This window comes from Macrobrachium rosenbergii, chromosome 3 (assembly GCF_040412425.1).
Source record: "Macrobrachium rosenbergii isolate ZJJX-2024 chromosome 3, ASM4041242v1, whole genome shotgun sequence".
NCBI classification, from domain to species: Eukaryota; Metazoa; Arthropoda; class Malacostraca; order Decapoda; family Palaemonidae; genus Macrobrachium; species Macrobrachium rosenbergii.
Window position 1 is genome coordinate 34,657,862 of NC_089743.1, and position 23,336 is coordinate 34,681,197.

At 37.9% G+C, this 23,336-nt stretch overlaps 2 protein-coding genes across 12 annotated transcripts in view; one reads left to right on the forward strand and one right to left on the reverse strand.

Moving 5' to 3' along the window:
• The window catches only part of LOC136854357 (protein trapped in endoderm-1-like), a 229,365-nt gene that overhangs the window by 115,206 nt on the left and 90,823 nt on the right, over nucleotides 1-23,336 (forward strand). For 3 of the 7 annotated variants that reach the window (XM_067130695.1, XM_067130688.1, XM_067130708.1), the window contains one exon: nucleotides 2,454-2,682. The exons of the other annotated variants lie outside the window; for them this stretch is intronic. The gene's annotated coding sequence lies outside the window, so the exon portion shown is untranslated. The remainder of the gene's footprint in view (nucleotides 1-2,453; nucleotides 2,683-23,336) is intronic. 7 annotated transcript variants of the gene reach the window in all.
• LOC136854304 (protein trapped in endoderm-1-like) overlaps nucleotides 1-23,336 on the reverse strand; it is a 110,911-nt gene that overhangs the window by 56,698 nt on the left and 30,877 nt on the right. The gene's annotated exons all lie outside the window — the stretch shown is intronic.

A 23,336-nucleotide genomic window follows, 5' to 3' on the forward strand; every position in this document is an offset into this window, starting at 1 on the left:
ACAAACATAGGAACCTTTCAATTTCAGTACATCCGGAATGGGAATGAACACCGAACGTGTCTTGTACGAGTCGTCAAGGGGCGCCGCTCTCGGGTGACGGACGTCATCTCAAGAGGAAAATAATAGTACAGTGATGGGTTGTTCACAAACCCTAGAGTTTATGAAGAGATTCCTATATTAGCTGAGGTGAAACAGTGCCAGTTTGTCAGTCAGGCGGTAGACGGGAGAGTTGGGTTACGTTACATAATAAATAATTCATCTCTTTCATTTGTCTGTCTAGCAACAGATTTAGAAGATCACGCGTTCATCTAAGAATACTGGCCTTTGCTTAGTCTTGTGTTCGTTCTTTCTTCCCCTGTTTGCATTTGCATGCTGATGGACAAAGATTTTTTTCCCACCTGGTTATTCAGTTGTTCACTCTGTTCTCCGGCTGGATATTTATTTTCTCCAGTGATCCATCTTCCCCTATTTACCTCTGAGTACTGATTTACTTATTAACTCTTTCAGTAATACATTTGGTTATATATTCATAAATAAACCGTTTCCGACTTCAAATTGCTCATCCATGACATCCATCGTCATTTCACATTTGAACTTGCAACGCACCAAACGACCCAGAGAACGCTTGCCTCTGCAGTAAATAACTTCAGCAAGAGAGGACTTCAGTCAGTTATTCATGATTGCGTGATATGTGTCTGTTTGTTTACAAAGTTTGAATAAGCAGCACCGTTGTGTTCGTAACTTGCACTATTAAGATTTCAGTTTTACGAGAAGGTGCCCTTCGAACCGTTCCCCTCCCCCGTCTCAAGACCTCGTTAAGTTCCATCCTCTTCAAGAAGGTGGCAAGGCCCTAATATGGTTTTGCAGGTGACTTCATTTCATAGCATCCGGTGAGGCTCTGGCCTATTGATTTTCACTCTCTCCTAATACACATATTTTCTAGGGTTCTTACGTATTTGAACACTAACTAGCTTTCCTATGCGCCAACATTTCCGGCGAGAGTAGCAGGAAATCATCGGTATTTATAATGAGATAGCCAAACGGAATGAAACGTGCAATGCAGAGATAAAATCTTGCATGTGTCCCATTATGATACACATGCAGACTTTTTCAAGTGTTGGTATTGAAAATGTACTAAGCCACAGAAAGAATGAATTAACAAAACGACATTAAAATTAAATACTATGAAACCTAGAAAACATTTTCGGTTTGCTGACGGATTCTGATAACTCCATGCTCATAATTTTACTGATTTTTAATCGTAAGGACATTTACCCAAGTTTTGTCAGAATTTAATTTTTTACCCATAAATCGGTAATAATGATTAAACAAGTGGACAAATGGAAAAAATTACCTATATTGTTTTTTTTATGGGAAAGTGTATTTTTTCAACTAACGCTTTCCAATGGAGGGGCGGGGGTTTGGAAGGGAGACTGCGGGGACGGTGGCTGTTTGGAACGGTTTAGGTTTCAATTAAATTATAAAACAAAAAAAAGTAATGCGCTCTAAATATGAAAATCAGTATTGCGTGTAAAGTTGTAAGTATAATAAGAGAGAGAGAGAGAGAGAGAGAGAGAGAGAGAGAGAGAGAGAGAGAGAGAGAGAGAGAGAGAGGTCTTTCCTACAGCCAAGCGTTTGAAACGTAAATAGCAGCCACAACGGTTGTTACATCCATAGGAAGGAAATGTGCCAACAGCAGCATCCATTTATACTGCATTACACTCAGTGTTTTCCAAAAATCATCCAGAGTTCCATTTTTAAACAGTACTGAAAATAGATTTTCCTAAACTTCCAACACAGAACTCATTGTCCACCATTGTCCCTCCTTGCTCTGAAATCTGTTAGGCCTATGGAGTAAAATCTGTTTTGTGAGGTTAGGTTTAGGATGTTACCAAACAAAAGTCATGCTGATAACAGCCTACTGAAAACGCCAAATATCCCACGAAAAAAATGAATAACACCTTTCTTCTTCTTCTTCTTCTTCTTCATCTTCTTCTTCTTCTTTTTCTTCTTCTTCTTTTTCTTCTTCTTCTTCTTCTTATTATTATTATTATTATTATTATTATTATTATTATTATTATTATTATTATTATTATTATTATTATAAGAAAGAAGTAGAGCCTCTCTTAAACATGTTGTTAAATAGGGTGGCTGCATTATTCGAGTTAATTTTACATTGATTCTTCTCAATTAAACGAAGAAAAGAATTATACTGAAAACTGAGAAGACTCAAAATAAAATCAACTCCAATGATGCAGCCATCCTATTTAACATGATATTATCTGTATCATCATCATCATTATCATCATCGTCATAATTATTATTATTATTATTATTATTATTATTATTATTATTATTTATTATTATTATGAAAGTTACTCTGCGTAATACAGTGAATTTAGAAAGGTGTGGCGGAAATAATATCGTGACAAAATTAAAAATCCATATTCCAGAAACAAAATGACAAAAGATTATCCAGAAATGTAGAGGTGCTGCACAAGAGTGACCAAGCGATAACCTATCAAGCAGTATAGATCCTCGCTCAGCTGAGCACATGCATCATTAATATGCAAGATACTCCGTACCTGAAAAGCCTTCTGAGGAGGGACAAATTCGGGACGTGTCTCAGTCCAAAATATTTCCTCCAAACATCGAATATCCATTCGCTGGACTCACAGCAAGGTTAGTAAATTACTAGATAAGGCTCTTATTCAGACACGTTTTTCTTTATTGTTCATCTTTTTGCACTGCTGTTGTTAAAGGCACGCCTTTCATTAGTTTTTGCACCTACAGAAAATAAACACAGTTGATCGCTGAAACCCAAGGCGCAATGCATTCATTCATAATCATGTGTAACACCCAAATATGTTGAGTGCTTGTAAGCGTGCTAATTTACATACATGTACAGTAAATCCAGTATGTATTTATGGGTATAGAAAAACTGTAATAAAATGCACTGTTTTTTATCCTCTTCTACTCAAGAAGCTTATGAAAAAGCAAAGTTACTTCTCGAATACTTCAAAGGCGATTCTTCTGGACTGCTTAGAACACTTACGATTGATAATATCTTTTACATATACAGTATATAACCGTCAGTTTACTATACATAAAACATGAAAAAAATTTAAATTTGTAGCATAACAGCGAAGCAGTTATCTTTGAAAATATTTTCCTTCCGCGAAAAATGGGAATTTGGCTGGGAATCTCAGGAGGACTCTAGCGGGAAACTTTATGGCAGGATATGTTACAAATTCGCTGGTACATTGAATTCCTGAGAAGGACCTAAATCGAGTGTATAGTTTTCATCAAGACTTAATCAGATGCAAGACGAGATTATATTCATACATTATTATACATATGTCTTTAGAGAGGTTGGTTGTTGAATGAGTAAGCCATATCCTGTACATTATCAACCTAGTTATAGGAAAAGAGGACGTTGCGAATGCGATATCAGCCGGAGATGTCAGTGAGTCATTCCTCGGTTCATTAAGAAGTGGGAGTGGGAGAGCTCGTGTGGCCGGAGTATTTTTTGAATGCTTTACCGCGGCTGTACCTGGGCGGACAAAATAAATAACTAAAGGGTCGTCGGGGAACCTCACTCCTAGGTCAACATTCTTGGCGAAGAGTGATGAAATTGATGTTGGCGGTGTTGGTGCTAATAAAAGTGACGTGAGCTCGCTTCCATAGCTTTGCCACTCGCCGGTGACGTCAACAGGATGGTGTCATGCGGAGTCACCAGCTGCTGCCGGTGGTTTCCTTTGACAAAGAGAGAACGCGTCCACATCCTCACAATTACTGTCTTCGCTATCTTTGCACTTCTTTTAAAACACCTCTGTGTGAGAGGATGCTAGGTCAGTGACTTTTAAATTATAACGCTGTGAGTCTGCCAGTCACACATATAAAGTGCGACAGTTACTAGAGGTGCTACAGCCAATATATAAATGTCGATGCTTACTAAGGCAATTTTCAATATTATACATTTTCTAATCAGTAGTTAATATAAAGATATATGATTTTATAATGAAAAAGAAAGCGATAATAGGTCATATAAAACATAATGAAAAAGAAACCGGTAATAGGTCGTATAAACAAAGGAAAGCTGAAAAGCATACGAACTGATAACAGAGTAGAGAACTTTAAAGCCTGAGAGGGTTAAGGTTAATCGACAAGGAAGACATCGTCATCTTTTGGTTGGTTGGTTCATACCTAGACTCCTAATCCCTTTGTAACCTACTAAGCTTTGTAAGTTTGCGCAAAGACCCCTGGTGGCATAAGGTTGGCTTAATTTAAACCATATGAGTAGGGCACTTTCACAGTTTCGTAACGGATCTCGCAGCCTTTCCCAAGGAGCCGTTTTAATGAAGGACGGGAAATGGGAAAGCACAGAAAACTTCCCCTGCATACATAGGCTGGTACACAATTTACCCAGTGACGACAAAAACGTTTGGGAGAAGTCTTGTGCAATGTTTGCGTGTCGAGTGAATGAACGTCGTCGCATTTTCAGTGAAAAGTCAGTTCGCTGTAAAACATCCTTCAACAGTTGGCGGTATACAGGAGATTTTGTGTTCCTCCTAATGATTAGGAGAGAATATCTCATGGGAAACGCCATAACAAGAGCCCACCCATCCAAATATTATCAGGAGAAAATCAGTTCTTAAATATATAATGGAGGTTCATTTTATCTTTTCCCAAGGTCTAGAATACCGTTATGTTGTCGGCGGGGGAGTTCCTCGTTGGATGAGTCGGTAGAGTTGTCGGCTAGCACTCTGCTAGGCCCGAGTTCGAGTCTCCGGCCAGCCACTGAAGAATTAGAGGAATTTATTTCTGGTGATAGAAATTCATTTCTCGCTACAATGTGGTTCGGATTCCACAATAAGCTGTAGGTCCCGTTGCTAGGTAACCAGTTGGTCCTTAGCCACGTAAAATAAGTCTAATCCTTCGGGCCAGCTCTCTCCAGGAGAGCTGTTAATCAGCTCAGTGGTCTGGTTAAACTAAGGTATACTCAACTTTTTTGTCGCGGGGGGGGGACGGGTGTTGGTGCAGTAAGTGCACCTCACACAGTGTACTGTAGGCATTGCTTTAAGGTCTTTGCAACGTTCCTTCGGCCCCTAACTGCAACCTCTTTCATTGCTTCTACTGTGCCTCTGTTCATATTCCCTCTCTTGCATCTGACTTTCCACCTCTCTTAACAATTGTTTCATAGTGCAGCTGCCAGGTTTTCCTCCTGTTACACCTTTAAAACCTTTTACCGTCAATTTCCCTTTCAGCGCTGAATGACCACATAGGTCCCAGCGCTTGACCTTTTGCCGAAATTCTGTATTCTGTTCTATTCTACCGCTGTTATTTTTGGTTAAATGATGGTGTGCTAGCACGGGATGGGATCTTGCTCAGTGAGCGGCCTTTCCGCTCCCAACGGGTTTAATTCTCGCCTTTTTCCTTCCTCATTCTCTTTCCTTCTCTTGAGGCCTGGGATCAGTTAGGTTGGGCTCTTTGTCCCATCGCCGCTGTCTTGGGTATAGAGCAATTTTGGCGTCAGTAAAGTAATCCAAATACAGGAGCCGGTACCTTGACAATAGGTATTACAGCGTAGTTGGACTCTGGATTCGCTATGCACACGGAAATGTACATTTACATTCCCAACAGAGAAATAACAGTGCCGTGTAAATGTTATTGCTCTTTATAATTATACTTACACTGAAGATTTTTTTTATTTGTTATGGCCTCCTTAGGTAAAATGTATATATCATCCGACAAATCTAGCGCTTCAAAACAATGTAGCTCTTTTAAAATAATAAGAGTGCGAGGATAAAATGTCATTATACATGAATGGTGAGGTTGTAGTTTGGAAATTATAGATTAATGTTATATAAGCAGTACAGCAAATAGAAACGTGACCGTTGTGCTAGTATTGTGATAGCCTACCATCTGCAACGTGAATTGCTGCTTAATACGTAAAACAACGACCAGGTGTAAATAAAATAATTGTTGATTAAACGTTGTCATTATTATTCCTAGTGCTGAATTCACCATGAACAGCCATCTTAGTTATGTGGTCTTAGGTGTATAAATAAAACATATTGCAAGTCGTGGATCGTGTAATGGACGCATTCATATATGAGATGTTAGTTCCAAAAAAAGTAAATTATGACAAATTGAATATAAACACACACACACACACACACACACACACACACACATATATATATATATATATATATATATATATATATATATATATATATATATATATATTAACTTTATCACATACACAGTTGTTCTGTGCGTTAATACAATTACTAATAGGACCTCATTCAAACTGGATGTTATCTAGCGGAGATATTTATTCAAGAAAGTTACAAGCTTTCTAGGACAAACAGTCCTAATTGTCAAGTATCCGTAAAATGACCGGACACGTAGTCCAGCTGTGTATATGGGCGCATTTCATTTGGGCGGCTGCTTTGTTTTCATTGGGGCGCCAAATTATGTAACACTCTGACACTCATTATTCCATTTGGGCAAAAGTCGTGTCTTGATCCCGACGTTAAACCTCTAGTGGCTTTAAGACTTTTTTCAGTTTGAAAATATGATTACTTATATAATTGTATACCTGAAATTATGCTCTTCATCATAAGTCACATGAAATCTCAAGTTACATTGCACCAACTAAATATGGGAATTAAGTGATACCTGCAGTAAAACTTTTAATACCGTAGTTATTCATTTAAAAAGCGTTAATGTATTTATAAACATAAGAACAAAATATAATATATTACATGACTGTTACAGCTGTAAATCTGCAGCCAACGGTGCGAATGAATTGAGAACGAGATATCTTTGTCGTCTGGTACTTGTTGAAGTTCTCCATTAAGTATGTATTCTTTTCTGTATCTTTTCTTCGCATTGAGGCTGTTTCATTATGGCCTCTGATCTTGATGTATGTGACACTTTGTATCTTCTTTATCACATCAACGAAGACAAAACGTGAAGGAAGGATGCGGTGAGTAAAACGGCGTTGAACTGCGAGTGAAGAAATGACTCGGTTCGTTCTTCTTCTCTCGTGAGATGGTGTGGTAGCCCCCCACACCGTGCGATGGTTGGAACTTACAGCCTCTTCAGAAACATGGTTGTCTATTAGATGATCAACAAACTGGATGCAGCGACTGTCGTCGGGAAAATCACACATCGCATCCTCAGCGAAGCAGTCTGATACCTCGTATGGCTACAAAAAAGGAGCAAGACCAAAAAATTTTGACAGCCATTTCCCAATATCATGTTCTTTATTTTTGTATTAAGCCGTTAGTCTGTATTTGTGAATATGCCGCCACCTGCATGCCAGGCATTGTCCCGAGTGAAATTGGCAACATTTTACTTCGGCTTCAGGGAATGCGTTTCTTATGACATTTATCTTTGCCTGTTCGAAATCCGAATGAATTGATATAGGATTGAAAGTCAAACTTCTCCCGTTACACATTTCTAAAATCTTGTGCCGTAAGTCCCCTTAGCACTCCTCTGTTTTATCGGGCAGCAGTACATAGATAAGTGGGACGTAGTTCCCATTCTTATATCCCTGAATTGTGTTTAGTTGATAAAAGAACTTCGGAGAGCATTTAAAAGTTCCGTCAACAAAAATATCTGTCACTTCGTTACACAGGCATTCTAGATTAGTATTCGTGGTAAACCTTTTCTTCATCATCGGCGATTAGAAAATTTTCCATCTTATTCCTTGTTACTTCCTATTCCGAAAGATATGTATGAGCTTCAAGCCGAGTCTTTGGCAGGACTGAGAATTTCTTCCTAAGCTCCCTATACAACGAAAGGGCAACGTTTCTCGTTTCTCAGGTTTTTTGGTTCAAGTTCACTATCACTGCAATTACGAGTTCTTTTCTTATGATTTTTGAAGGCTAGCTGTAATGTCAGCATCTGCGCTTCTCTTGACCTGCACTTGAAGTTGCTGAGTTTCCAGTTTCTTAATCACTGGGATGATTGTGCTCCGTCATAGCTTGTATGAAGGTTTTCCCAATTTCGTCAGTCCTAATTCTGGCATGTCTTAAAATACTTCTTCCTCTTTTTCCTTACTCTGATTCGCCCAAATGGTTGGTGCCAATTTGCGGAATTTTGATATTTTGTCGCCCAAACGATATCATGAATAGTCGCCCAAATGATACACTGACTAATCCCCAAATTCGCCCAAATGAAATGCACCCGTATTTATATGTGTGCTGGCTTCTTTAATTCCTTAATCCTTTAATTACTCATTGCCATTTTCGATAGGTCTTGGTGGATAAAAAAAGGGGAACTTTGATTTAGCCAAGAACATTTCCAAGAGACTCTTAAGTAGGGATGAAGTGGTAGTATTAGGATACGGTCTTAATTTTTGCATGAGGAAGGAACGATAATCACGGTTTCATTGAAATGTGTACAGGCTTGACGGAACTAGATAAGAAAAAAAAAAGGGGGATGAAGCTGCTTTTTTTAGAGGGGGCGGCCCATATGGGCTGGGGTTAGGTTGAACAGATTCATGTTTCCGGAGAGGGTACGTAGGGCCCTTTATAGACTAGGCAAATACGAGGACATAAAGATTTGTAGGGCAGACAAAGGGGTTGGGGGCGGTAGTAATGGTTGCCATAGATTACGAGAACAAGTTAAAACAGTTGTTAAATGATGAAAACACATACGAGGCTTGCAACAAAAAACCGGACGTAAGGGGGGGCTACAATCCAATTTTAATAAAAAAATAAGGGAAGCTTTGACAAAAATCCAGGACAAAACTAAAAGAAAAAAATTTAAACAGAGTAAAATCAGGGAATGTCCAGAGATCCCATATATTTATGGTAGTTCAAAGATCCATGAGGAAGGGTACCAGCTAAGACCTATCGTGGCATCGACGAGATCTCCGCAGAGGAGGCTGGAGAAATTTCTTTCCAACATAATGGGAAAATGGGTGGGTTTAGTGTCTGAAGGGCATCTAAAGCCTAACGTGAACCTTATAGATGAATTATCTAAAATTAACATAAAAGACTAAATTTGCCAGTTTGGATGTAACTTTCCTGTTTACCAATGTACCAGTCAAGAAGACGATGGAAATAATGAAAAAGAATACGGAGGAAGGGGTTTATACATGTGACTTAGATCATGGCGATTTGATAAAATTGTTGTCAGCGGCCCTCACCTTTAAGGTGTTCAAGTGGGGCGAAAACCATTACATACCAAAAAATGTCGTGGCTATGGGTTTGAGTCTCGCCGATCTTAGTTAACATCTTTATGGAATGGTTTGAAACGGATGAGGTTGGGCAAATTAAATAAAGGGAACCTAAATATCATAAAATAGGTAAGATACGTGGATGACATCTTGATTATTTATAAGGGAGAAAGGGAGGAACCGCATAAGTTCCTAGAAAACATAAATAAATTAAATGAACAAATCAAGTTCACAATAGAAGAGAAGGGGGGAGAAATTCCTTCCTTGGATGTACTTGTAAAGAGGGAAGGGGAAAATTTAAAATTCAAGGTACACAGGAAGAAGAGACACCAATTCATACATACATATGTTCTCCATTCATAGGAAAGAAATAAAAATGGGAGTAATGACAGTGTTGACCATTAGGGCTTATAGGATTTGCCGTCCTGAATTCTTAGATGAAGAGCTGGAATACCTGAGGGAGAGTTTTAGGAGATTGGGATACCCTAAGTACTGGTGGGAGCAGGCACACATTAAGGCAAGAAAAAACTATTTTGGGGAGAGGGAAGGGATAGAAAAGGAACATTTAGAAAGGACGAAAATAATTACAGTTCCAACAACAACACTATTACACCCATCAACAGGAAGTTACAAAACACCATTAGGAATAAAATAGAAATAAAAAGTCTGTAGAGGGGGGAAGAGATAAGGGGGGGTTATATATGGCAGTGTGTCTAGACTGTGAAGATCGGTAGCCTACTTAGGCAAAAGAGGAAAATCCTGCAAAGAGCAAAGTAAGCAACACATACAAAACATAAGACACTACAATCAGATGTCGGCAGTTGCCAAACACTGTTGGGGAAAAGACCACAAAATAGACTGGGAAAATATGAATTTTTTTATACATGAACACTAACAAAACAGCCAGACTGATTGTAGAGAATGCCTTCATAACATGCCCTAACATGCAAAGTCAGGGAATACTGGAAACGGTTTTAAAGCCAGCATGTCAAGAAAAATTGTATACTCCACAATAGAAAAGAAATGCAAAAACACAAGAGACCGTATGGATAATGCACAGCTGGAAGAAGCTGCAGGTAGAGAAAGGCCAAGGTCACGAGGGCGCGGCCATACAGGAGGAGGAGGGTAATTAAAGGATTAAAGAAGCCAGCGCCCACACAAATGCAGCTGGGCTACGTGTCCAGTCATTTTATGGATGCATGACAATGAGGACTGTTTATCTTAGAAAGCTTGTAACTTTTTTTAATAAATATCTCTGCTAGATACCATCCAGCTTGAATGAGGTCTTACTATATATATATATATATATATATATATATATATATATATATATATATATATATATATATATATATATATATATGTACAGTACATCATATGGGAAAGTGGTAGCCTAACAGACCAGTTGTTCCGACTGGAACACGAACCTACGTTTTCTCAGATGGCATGCTCAGTGCCATGACACACAACAGCTATCTGCAGACTTATAAAAACAAATGCCCATTAGACATATTAACCTTTGACCTGAGATGCGGATAGCCATCCATTTTGTTCTCAGGTGTTTAGCTAGTCGGTTGTCTGTTGACTCTTCATCTCATGTAGTTGAGATTTTTGTGTGTGTGTGTCTTATGATTTTGTGCCCTTTCTTCGCATTCATTGCAGGTTCTTGCCCTTCCAGTGCTGTTTTTCTCCTCCCATACCCCTGTGACATTATGTGAGTACCCAGACCCATAGACCCCAACATTTGCAGATTGATGGACAATACCCTGTTGGAGAAATTTAAGCAACAGGTGTCCAGCTTAGCAGCACCAAGGTAAGTTCTTTCAAAGTGATGCTAGCTAGGTCCTTACACTACATCTCTTGGCTAGACATGTGTCGGGGCACTGATTAAGAGTTGGAAGCACCCATACCTCAGAAAAGTGCCCTTGCATCATGAAATTCCTGGGAGAGTCGGACAGAGCCCTCTTGTTTACAGTCCGGCAGATGGGCGACCTGTGGGCCAGTGTCTTCCTGAAGAAGAGAGAAGCCTTCCTTTCACTGGCAGAGAAACATACCTCCCTAGAAAGTTGGCTTAAGCTCCAAAACAGCCCTCTTCTCGACTTCTTGTTTCACTTTCTGCCAAACTTGATACATCAGGCCATTAACATCAAGAGGGAAAACTTGCAAGACTGTCTGTTCTTGCAGGCCCCTTCTTAGAAGCAGACACCTCTCCCGCAAGGGGCATCAACCAGGCTCCCCACTCACCACAGGTCCTCTTCCATTCACCATCCTCCTCCACAGAGTGGGTTCCGACATCAGAATCAGACTGGGATGCAGAGCAGAGGCCTGGACAGTAACCAACCCTTTCAAGACTCCCAATCCTCACACTTCCATCATAGGAATAGGGCAGGGAAGAGGGAAGGTTCTAAGTGGGACATTGCCAGCTCTCCCCACCTCCCGCTGCCAGGAATGAGGGTACCTAGTAGCTTGGGGCGGAGGAGTGGACGGTGTTTGTTTTTAGACAGTGATACAAACTGTCCTTCGGAACAATGTTACCCCTGCTATCCAGGAACCAGTTCTCTTCCCCTTGTACAGGAACACCTCACCCAAGGGGAGGGCATTGCAGTTGGAGTTTGAGAAGGCATGGGTGGGTTGGCATCTGTTAATAGACCTGTACATTCTGAACATTTAGGAACAGACCTGTAAACCTTGAACCTGTACCTATAGCAGATGCCCTTCTCCATGGAGACTCCACAGTCCATCCTGGCCTCCATCAGGGACAGTGGCTACATGGTATCCATAGACCTGCAGGATACCTACTTCCACATCCCCCTCCATGAGACATCCAGGAAGTTCTTCAGGTTCTTCTCTCAAGTAGTCTACCAGTTCAAGGACTATTGCTTTGGACTGGCCACAGATCTGCAAATCTTCATCAGGGTGTTCCAGCTAGTATCAGTCTGGGCACACATCAAGGGCATACAACTGTGGAAATACTTAGACATTTGGCCTGGCTGATCCTAGCTTCCTCAACCATCGAAGTGGAACTCAACAGGGACCAGGTCCTGTCTCTTTGCAAAGGCCTTGGAGTATTGGTCAATTTAATCAAATCAACTTTCCCTAAAGCAGACCATTAGGTATCTGGAGATGTAAATCGACACAACAGTGGGCAAGCTTTCCCATTAAATGAAAGGACTGAAAACTTGATGAAAACCCCTGAGCCTTTCGTGTTGTCAGCCCACCAGACAGTGAAGCAGTGGAAGATCATGATAAGGCACCTGGTCTCCCTAGAGAAGTTAGTTCCCAGGGGGAGAGCCTGCATCAGGTCCTCCAGTGGCAGCTGAAAGCATCCTGGAGGAAAATCCAACAGTCCCCGTTGTTCTCAACACCAGTGACAGACAGAGTATTGAAAGACCTGCAGTGTTGGAGACCCCAAGAACCACCTACAGGGACTACGACTTAACCACCCTCCACCTGAGAAGTTGATATTCTCAGATTCACACCAAAAGGGGTAGGGTGCGCACTGGGATGGAGAGTGCAATTCAGGACATGGGGACCCATGGTGGAGGAGGACCACATCAACCTGCTACAGATGTGGGCCATCTAGATGGTATTCCAACACTACAAGGAAAAGATGGAAAAGTCAGTGGTCATTGTGAGTGACAACAACACAGTGGTTGCTTACATGAACAAGCAAGGCAGTACCATCTCCCCGGAGCTGAACCTGGCAGTACAGTGCACAAATGGGCAGAAGCCAGATTCAGGATCTATCTGCTAGGTACATCCCAGGAAAGATTGACGCCATTGCCCACCAACTGAATAGGGCAAATCAGGTAGTAGGCACCAAGTGGTCCCTACACGGCCAATGGGTAAAGGCGTCACTGTAGTCCTGAGTTCTTGTCTTTTGTTGGTTCGAGCCCACGGGACGACGAACTTATTATCAACTAAAAAATTCTCCTTCGGTAACATATATGAAAATATATTATTTCCGAGGTAGAGGGAATTGGATATTAAAGGACGTTTGTAGCTTAATGTTTATATATAATGTATATATTATATATTATATAAAGTTTGAATGGGACTGAGGCGACCAGGAAGTCCAATGAGAAATCAAGGAGGAGGGAGCCAAAAATACAATTAAAATACCTAAAACCTATATATTATTTCTAATGGCTGTACAGGTCAATTTACATTATATACAAGTGAGTTAAGGAATTAGCCAAAATATAATAACAATGAAAAGTACAGCAGTGGCCGAGAATCAATAATAGAAATGAAATAAATCACCTTACAATTACACCACCAGGATCATACACTCTTCCTATACCATCATAAGCAGTGCATATCATAAATCAAATTAACAATCGTGAATAAAACATGTCGTAAACAACTAACAATCATACATAGAACATATAAACCAATTAACAGGGCTGTACCTTTGCCTAATGCCATCCATACATAAAACATAGCTAAATTAACAGGGCCATACACTTGCCCAACTCCAAACTTAAAGCATGAGAGCAACATGAGCCATAGACTGCTCATCAATACCATTTATAAAGACATAAAATAATCGAATAATCAGAGGAACACTTGCTCAAACACCATCAATAATATCAAACGAAAACAGATGAGACCACAATCAAAGGTCCTCGAGGATGACCATCAACCACTGCCGTAACATCGTCGCCCTCTTGTACAGAAAGGCAAACAGGAACGTCTCCTGTAAAATACTTGACGACCGGCCATCACAAAGTCGATGCGGCAACTGCATAGTTGCAACGGAAGAATGCCTCCTCTGTACTGGAGACCACGGTTACGCCACCAACCTCATCCTCGGGGATTCGACTGACGTAATCCTTAGTGAATTACGGCTGTCAACAGGTAACCATTACCTGCTGACCCAGCCATCTCAACCTGCTAGAGTCAGACGATCATCTCCTCGGTCTTCAGTGACCGACAGGCAACCAACACCTGTCGCTAACAATATGTTGCGCTGCTGCTGGACTATCCTTAACTGCCACTGAAAAATTACGGGCGCCAAACAAAGCAAAACACAGGAGAGCAAGTAAAATAAACAAACAAGCCACACAAGGCTGTTACAGATTTCAACAGCGGAAATGCCATAAACCTCTCTCTCTCTCTCTCTCTCTCTCTCTCTCTCTCTCTCTATATATATATATATATATATATATATATATATATATATATATATATATATATATATATATATATATATATATATATATATATATATATATATATATATATATATATATATATATATATATATATATATGTATATATACACGAGAAATAGCTGGATCTTGTGAATTCAATATGGCATCAGGCTAGAAGGATGGTAAAGCAAGGAGTTGACTAAAATCTTGTGTTGTACTACACCACCATGAAAGTGTTAGGTCAACACTCTTGCTTGATATATATGTATACATATATGTATGTATGTATATATATATATATATATATATATATATATATATATATATATATATATATATATATATATATATATAATGTGTGTGTGCGCGCCTGTAATGTTACCTCGTACTATTTATATTATGTTATTTGCAATTTAAAAAGACGTGGGTATGCATGTAGAAAGTAATGACTTTACATTGTAAAAATTCGTCTATAAATATCGGAGTCATGATGATGTTTTGACCACATGTAGCCTATACGCACATTTCAACTCGTCAGTAGCACTGCGGCTCTTATATTGACGATCATTGGCCAGTAGCTAAGTATTCGCCCGTTGCCTCCGATCAGTATAACTCTGTGACCATTGCGTCATCATAATCATTGCATCTCTCCTTCACTTTTAAGTTCTTGCTAAGGATACAACACCTTATAAAGCTAAATTTTCGTTTAACGGAGAGATTTCCTAGTATGCGGCTAAGATACTATCTAGTCACATTTAAGGAGAGTGCGTGCAAATACGCCGCATAAGAAAATATTTATAAACCAGGCGTATGACCGTGATAATTGTATACACAGGAGATTCATCTTCAGGTCTGTGATTAGGAACGAAGTGGGAACTAATTGTTTGGAGGTCAGTAATTTTTAAATAAAAACAGCCATTGAACAACAAAAATCAACGATTACCATTCGACCAAATTGAGTTCAAATATATTTCTTAAATCGGAGTGGCTCTAGGCATCGCCAGTGCAAACGATAGTCACTCCTTTCCCCTACAAACATAAAATCAATTCCCAATCATTCTACAGTGAAAACATTTAGACTGATAGGTTTTATCATTTTCGATTTATATCCCATTTTAAATAAATTTTAACATATGAACAGATTTTTATATAATTTTTGACGGATTGATGCAGGAGCAAAAATAACATCCTAAAAAGAGTTATGTGTTTGCTATCCCATTCATTATTGTTCAGATTGAGCAAATATTTGACAGGAACAAATCCAAAGGGTCGTTAAGTACTAACCCATCTTTCATTAGACAGAATGACCATGCCTGTGAAAGGCAGGCAAAAAAAAAAAAAAAAAAAAAGATTTTCGAGAAAAATTATTTCACAGCCCTTACCGTGATACAATATAAAGTTTTAAAATTTCTAAGATTAAATCTCTAGCACATATTACACACACACACACACACACACACACACACACACACATATATATATATATATATATATATATATATATATATATATATATATATATATATATATCTCAGGTTGAGAGGTAAAGAGAGAGTGATGAGAGAGAGAGAATAAACTTGTTCTTGTAGAGAACCTGATATATATATATATATATATATATATATATATATATAGAGAGAGAGATTACAGCTGCACGCGCACTTATATGAGCACATTTGCTTATTGCTGTACCCTTTGCGCTCTGAGGAAATTAGATACGTATGCACGTAACCCCGTAATAGTTTTCTAACAGCTCTTAACTAATAGTTCTCCATGGTAATATATATTTTTTGTTTTCCAATATTTCTCAATAAATCCAATGATTTCAGTAAACTTTTACTGTGAAGTTTTACCAGTTATTGATTTTGGGTTGTGGGAGAGAGCAAAAGACGAACTATGATAGTCATTATACTCGTAATTGAAACTTTTTAAAAGTGTTTTTAATGATCGAATGTTGTGGTTATTATTATTATTATTATTATTATTATTATTATTATTATTATTATTATTATTATTATTATTATTATTATTCGGAAAGGTACAAAATAAGAAATATAGCCGGAATTAGGCTGATTTCCCAGTAAGTAAATACATGTATCAGGAAGAAATGAGCGCGGAGTTACAAGAATTATTTCATACAATTTTAAAATGCTCTCGTGATATTATTATTACTATGGTGATTAGTGTTAAGGACAGTATTACCACTACCATGTAATATACAGAAGAGCAGAAACAACCTGGGGGTCTCACGAACCCCTATTAATTTGAAGTTACATTCTCAGGTACGCAAACCGGAGGCTTTTGTTTACCCATGGAATAAACATATCTGTTGGCCGCTGAACATAAACACGGTGTTCAGACAACTTTCGAGTCCTAAGTTGAACGTCGCGGGGGGAAGGTACAGTAGCACTTCAGAACCGATTTCACGAGAGAGCGAGCAGTAGAATATTTCATGCCTGCCTCCGTAACACTTGCGTGTGGGAAAATAAAACCAATTAAACAACAGAGAAGTGGATATTTCGACTAGCTTCTATACAACGCGATTAAAAGAAAGCAGTTTGCCCTCTAGCATTTGAAATTAATGATATGCAGTTTATGCAAGTGATACGAAATATCAGGAAATGGTGTAGAGTCACAGCGTGTGATGCCGAAGAGCTAAAACTTTATCAGTAAAATAAAGCTTCCTTTATTATCTTTTACGCTAAGTAGATTAATCGAACATGAAATCCATATACAAAAAAGTAAACTGATAAAGATAATTTAACTGATAATAGCAAGAGGGTCAATCAAGCAAGAGTGTTATCTCCAACAATGAGAGTAGATGGATTTTTTCAGGGCCTCATCTAACTCCAAAACTTATGGATGAACTTTGATCGAGTAACTGGCTCTATTCCATCTCACCTGACTTAGTCGTGTTGGGACTCAAGAGAAATGATTTTCCCCTTTACTCAGAACTCTCTATTGGGAACCCATCTGCCCCCGAAAGGCATTTACAAAACTTTATATTTCTAAAGGGTGTACAACAACATTGTCAAGGTGCCTTTTACGTTGATAGCAAAATTGCTGTAAAATGGACATTTGAGAGAGAGAGAGAGAGGTGCTATCTGACATTCGTGAAACGTGAGAGCACGTGTGAATGAAATACTCTGAAAACCACATGTTTTTAAGGCTAAACACTACTTAGTTGAACACCTGAGTGAATAACTGACGACACGCAGAGCGGGCAGGAAACAAGCACTGAAGGCCCAGCTTCATATTCCTAGCAATATGGTTTTCTAGGCGTAATTGATACACACATTCTGATTCAGTTGTGAACATCGTGTAATCATTACTCATTGCTTACTCTTATCCCCGGCTGATCTGAGACTCGATGTATGCTGAGGTATCTTTGAGATATAAACTCGTTATATACTCATCATGTTTTCATCATCGGGCAAGCGAGCTACGAGTTTATTATGAGTTCAGTACAAGTACATATATATATATATATATATATATATATATATATATATATATATGTGTGTATGTATGTATATATGTATATATATATATATATATATATATATATATATATATATATATATATATATATATATATATATATATATATATATGTATGTATGTATATATATATATATATATATATATATATATATATGTATGTATGTATGTATATATATACATAATGTATGTCAATGTAGTCCACAGGAGAAAAGAGAATAAAACACTCTTAATAGCTCGTTAGTTTCCCCTTCCACCAGGCCTCTTCAAGAGCTTTATTACAACAAAATAGGTATACATACATAAAAATCACAAACATTGTTTCTCACTGGGAAAAAAATAAAACAACAATTGTCAAAGTTAAAATTAGGTTGTTTAAATCTTAAGCAAATGGTCAAGAATTAGCAATTCAGAAAAGTTCAAAGAGAGAACTATTCAACGATTTGGTGACAAATATTTAAAACTTTTCTCTGAATTTGTACTGTTGTGAAACAATGTGAACGAATAAAGGGTCTAATTTATATATGCCCTGACTAATATTAAAGTTTTTTTTTTTTTTGCTGAAACCTATGCAAGCCGTTTCTAACAAATTTCTTGTCATCATATCTTTTTCTTTGAATACTATTTTTGTTTTGTTCCAAAGAATAGGACAGCCACAGTTTTGCACATGTAAATTTGTTTGGGGAATTTGTTCTTGCACAATATCGATGTTGGGAAATTCTGTACAGTAGGTGATATCTTTTCCGGTTTGTCCCAGGTAGAATTTGCCACATTCACAAGGTATTTTGTAAACCACGCCACCTTCTTGTTTGGGCTGTTGCAAATGACTGTCTTTCCTATTGTGTTGGAGTAAGAAAAGACTACTTTAAAGTTTAATATTTTTAAAGGATAAACAATATCACTGAATGAACGTTAGAATGGGAGAACCAAAGTATTATTCATGTCATTTCCTTTTTTGGTGTTTGTTCTGTAATATGTTTGTTTAGCTAGGAATAAACGTTCTTCTATTTCCCTGAATGAAAAGTGGTTTTTATTCCAGTTCTGGTGATATTACTAAACTCTTCGTCCAAATATCCAGGGCCAACTAGTCAAAGTGTTCTTAGAAAATGAGATCTCAAAGCGTGTACTTAACATTTCGTGTAAGAGTCGATTTTGCATTGATCATTAAGTTGTTATTTGTAGATTTTCTGTGAATTTTGAATTTCAGGCCATTATCTGTTCTTATTAGATTAGTGTCGAGGAAGTTTATGGAGTTACTTGTTTCTTTCTCCATGGTGAATTGTATTGATTGTACCAAGGAGTTAAGATCAGATAGGAATTTATGAGTGTCGTGGTTTACACTCCAAACTGTAAAAGTGTCATCTACGTATCTAACCCAGTAAACATCATTTGGCAATACGTTATTGGCAATTCGAGTTTCATAGAATTCCATGTATATGCATACCATATTTTGACAGCACTGGAGACAAACAGTTGCCCATTTGCATCCCAAATTTCTGCTTATAATAGCTGTTATTAAAAACAAAACATGTATCTATTACACAAAGTCTGATTAATTTTAAAATGTCTGGAACAGGTATGGAAAAAACATATTTATTTAATTCCCTATTTAAAAATTCAAGCAGATCTAAAACTGGTATAAGTTAAGTATATCTTAGTTTAACCAGACCACTGAGCTGATTAACAGCTCTCCTAGGGCTGCCCGAAGGATTAGATTTATTTTACGTGGCTAAGAACCAGTTGGTTACCTAGCAACGGGACCTACAGCTTGTTGTGGAATCCGAACCGCATTATAGCGAGAAATGAATTTCTATCACCAGAAATAAATTCCTCGTATTCTTCACTGGCCGGTCGGAGATTCGAACTCGTGGCCAGCAGAGTTCTAGCTGAGAACGGAACCCACTCGCCCAACGAAGAACTTAAAACTGGTACACAAGTGAATAAACTTTGTACATCTTGTAGATAATCAACACCTCATCGACAAGTTCAAACATTCCAATGGCAAACTACCTTACTTACATGGAGTAGTAAAGACCCACAAAGACGGTTATCCCATACGACCTATTATCAGCACAATAGGAAGTGTACAGTGCTCTCTTTCTAAATTTCTCGTAAATTTGTTAAAACCGCTTGTAGGAACCATATCTACTAACTCCCATATTTACAGATTCAGTTGAATTTGTAAATGTAATTCAAAGTGTACAAATTAACCAAAATTGTCATTTAATTAGTTTTGATGTACAAAGTTTATTCACTTATGTACCAGTTTTAGATCTGATTGAATTTTTAAATAGGGAACTAAATAAATATGTTTTTTCCATTGGCATTGAGGCATAAGTGTTATCAGCACAATAGGAAGTGTACAATATTCTCTTTCTAAATTTCTCGTTAAAAAGTTAAGTATATCTTAATTTAACCAGACCACTGAGCTGATTAACAGTTCTCCTAGGGCTGGCCCGAAGGATTAGACTTATTTTTACATGGCTAAGAACCAATTGGTTACCTAGCAACGGGACCTACAGCTTATTGTGGTATCCGAACCGCATTATAGCGAGAAATGAATTTCTATCACCAGAAATAAATTCCTCTAATTCCTCATTAGCCGGCCAGAGAATCGAACTCGGGCCTAGCGAGTGCTAGCCAACAACTCTGCCGACTCGCCCAAAGAGGAACTAAATTTGTTAAAACCGCTTGTAGGAACCATATCTAACTCCCACATTTACAAATTCAGCTGAATTCGTAAATGTAGTTCAAAGTGTACAAATTAACCAAAATTTGTCGTTTAATTAGTTTTGATGTACAAAGTTTATTTACTTATGTACCAGTTTTAGATCTGCTTGAATTTTTAAATAGGGAACTAAATACATGTTTTTTTCCATTGGCATTGAAGCATAAGTGTGGCTTCCACATTCTCGTTTCTTTATTGTCACACTCGTGCATATATATATATATATATATATATATATATATATATATATATATATATATATATATATATATATATATATATATATATAATATATATACGTGTGTGTATGTATGTATGTATGTATTTATTTCATAAATTACATAAAACCACAACTGTTCGATGTTTATTCCTTAAGATTTAATTCAATGAGATATCTTAATACATCTCATGATTTTGTTAATAAAATTGCTTGTAACAATACAAGAGAATGTGAAAAGCAGCCAGGATAATTTGCATTCACAAGTCACACACAATTCCACGCATACATGTATGAGCGATGTCCACTCGAGCCATTAAGATAGAAATGAATCAAATTAGAGAAAGCATTTTTAAGTTTCCGTCAATTACTTTGAGAAAACCCTGAAAATGTGTTCCAGTTCCATTCTGCTGCTTCCTATTAGGAGTGAACCCTCATTAAACGGCCTGCAGGCAGAATGATAAAACTTGAATTCCAGCCAAGAAACCATTGTAATGTGAGTGAAAAGGATAGAATAAGGTTGTTGTACCGCTGTTTTTCCCTCATAATTACTCTGATGAGAAAAATACTGTTTTACCGAGAAACGGTCTGGTATGAAATAACTTCGGCTAGTTGAGGAAAAATTAGCCATCCGATAAGAGAAGATAAAAAATTACTGTTCTCACGTTAATTATTACTTTCCTAGTGGGAAACAATGCAAATGTGAACAGTATGGTAGTGAACTATTGAGAAACTGTCCCTCTCAAGAAAAAAGAAACTATTCCTCTCTAGTGAAGTATTTTTTATTATGAAACAATGTTAAGCCTGGAATAATGTGTTGTAATTAAAGCAGTACTATTCAAGAGAGAAATATTATTCCTGCTCGAATCAAACACCTGATAGTATTCATGCTGATGAATAGTACTGCTGTAATGAGAGGGGCTTCCACACTGGTAGAAGCACAACTTTTAAACTGAAAAAGTGATATTCTGTGTCAAACCACTAATATGAAACTCAAACTGTAAACTATTAACCATTGCTGAAAATGAATCGAAAAATAAATTAGTGATAGACCTGAATGGGAGTAAATTTTTAAAAATATCAACCATGTTTGCCTACAGTATGCGTCTTCTTATTATACCACCAGTGAATGAATCACCTTGCTGGAACCAAACTTACTTTGTGACAAGCATTAATGCCCCCCGTCACACATTGGCGATTCAAGACTGCGACCGTCGTAACGTCTAGGTTTGGCGACCAATCGGCATCAGTTGTGGGCCTCGGGCCTCAAAAATAAGAAAAATCAGCTAATTACGACACCACGACATCATACGTAATGAACATTTATGACAGCATTGCACACGCTGAGATGAGATTGCGAACTTGCGTAGTCATATGCGCTAGTCGCTTATGATTCAGGTCACGCCAACATTTAATGGTTTTTACAAGATGGCGACGTCTGTGAAGGCATGACGACTCATGATGATTTATGGCCGACTTGGTTACGTCCTGTGCCGACAGACGCAATGGCAGCGTCGTGTGTCATGAAAATGTAACCATGAAAATGTACAAAAAGAATATACAATAGCATTATTAGAGAACAGTTACAAAAAGAACTTTTTTTTTCTTTTTATTGTTGTCTGAACAATAACAAAAAGGAAAAAAAGGGAGCCAAAATATACTAGTGTGCATCCCCACTGCGCACGCTGTGGGATTGCCAAGTACATGGCGTACGTTGTACTGGATGGCGCATGTTGACATTGCTAGTTACGTTTAACATAACCAAATGCCGACGTCGTCTCGTCTGTCGTGATGACATTACGACACAGTTGTGTCCTGCGGCATGATATGGCGACTTTTGACAGTCGTCGTGACTCGACCGCGTAGGTGCCCTGCAGCCTTGCACATCCGCCATTACTTGGCGGACGCTGACAAACTCGGCGACGCGGTTACGAATCATGCCGATTCATCGATGGCGATTTGGTCATACCTAGAGCGTTACCGCATCATAATGAGCAAATTACGACAGTCCCAGTCTTGAATCGCCAATGTGTGACATGGGCATAATGCGCATACAAGGAAGCGAGGCAAGCTGCTCTTGAAATTTACATGTTTACGAATGGCTCCTTAACACTGAATAAGGTGACACCTAAATGTCAGAGGTAACTGTAAGACAAAATGCATCATGCATCATAATAACCCAGTCCTTACATGGATCCTGTCTACATACAGTAAAAGCTCTTCATCTATAATATATATATATATATATATATATATATATATATATATATATATATATATATATATATATATATATATATATATATATATATTGTTATGATTTTAAGTAGAATATTACTTAATTGGGATTGGGATGACGTCACATAACCACAGGCCTAGAGCATACACGCGTCTCACCTGTCAATGCTTCTTACAAAGAGAGAACCCATACTTATGCTTCCTTGTTTGCCTTTTTATCCGTGATAATAATGAAACAAATATAAAATTATTCAATTTATATCAAAATATTTGTTAAAATATTTTATTAAAACTACG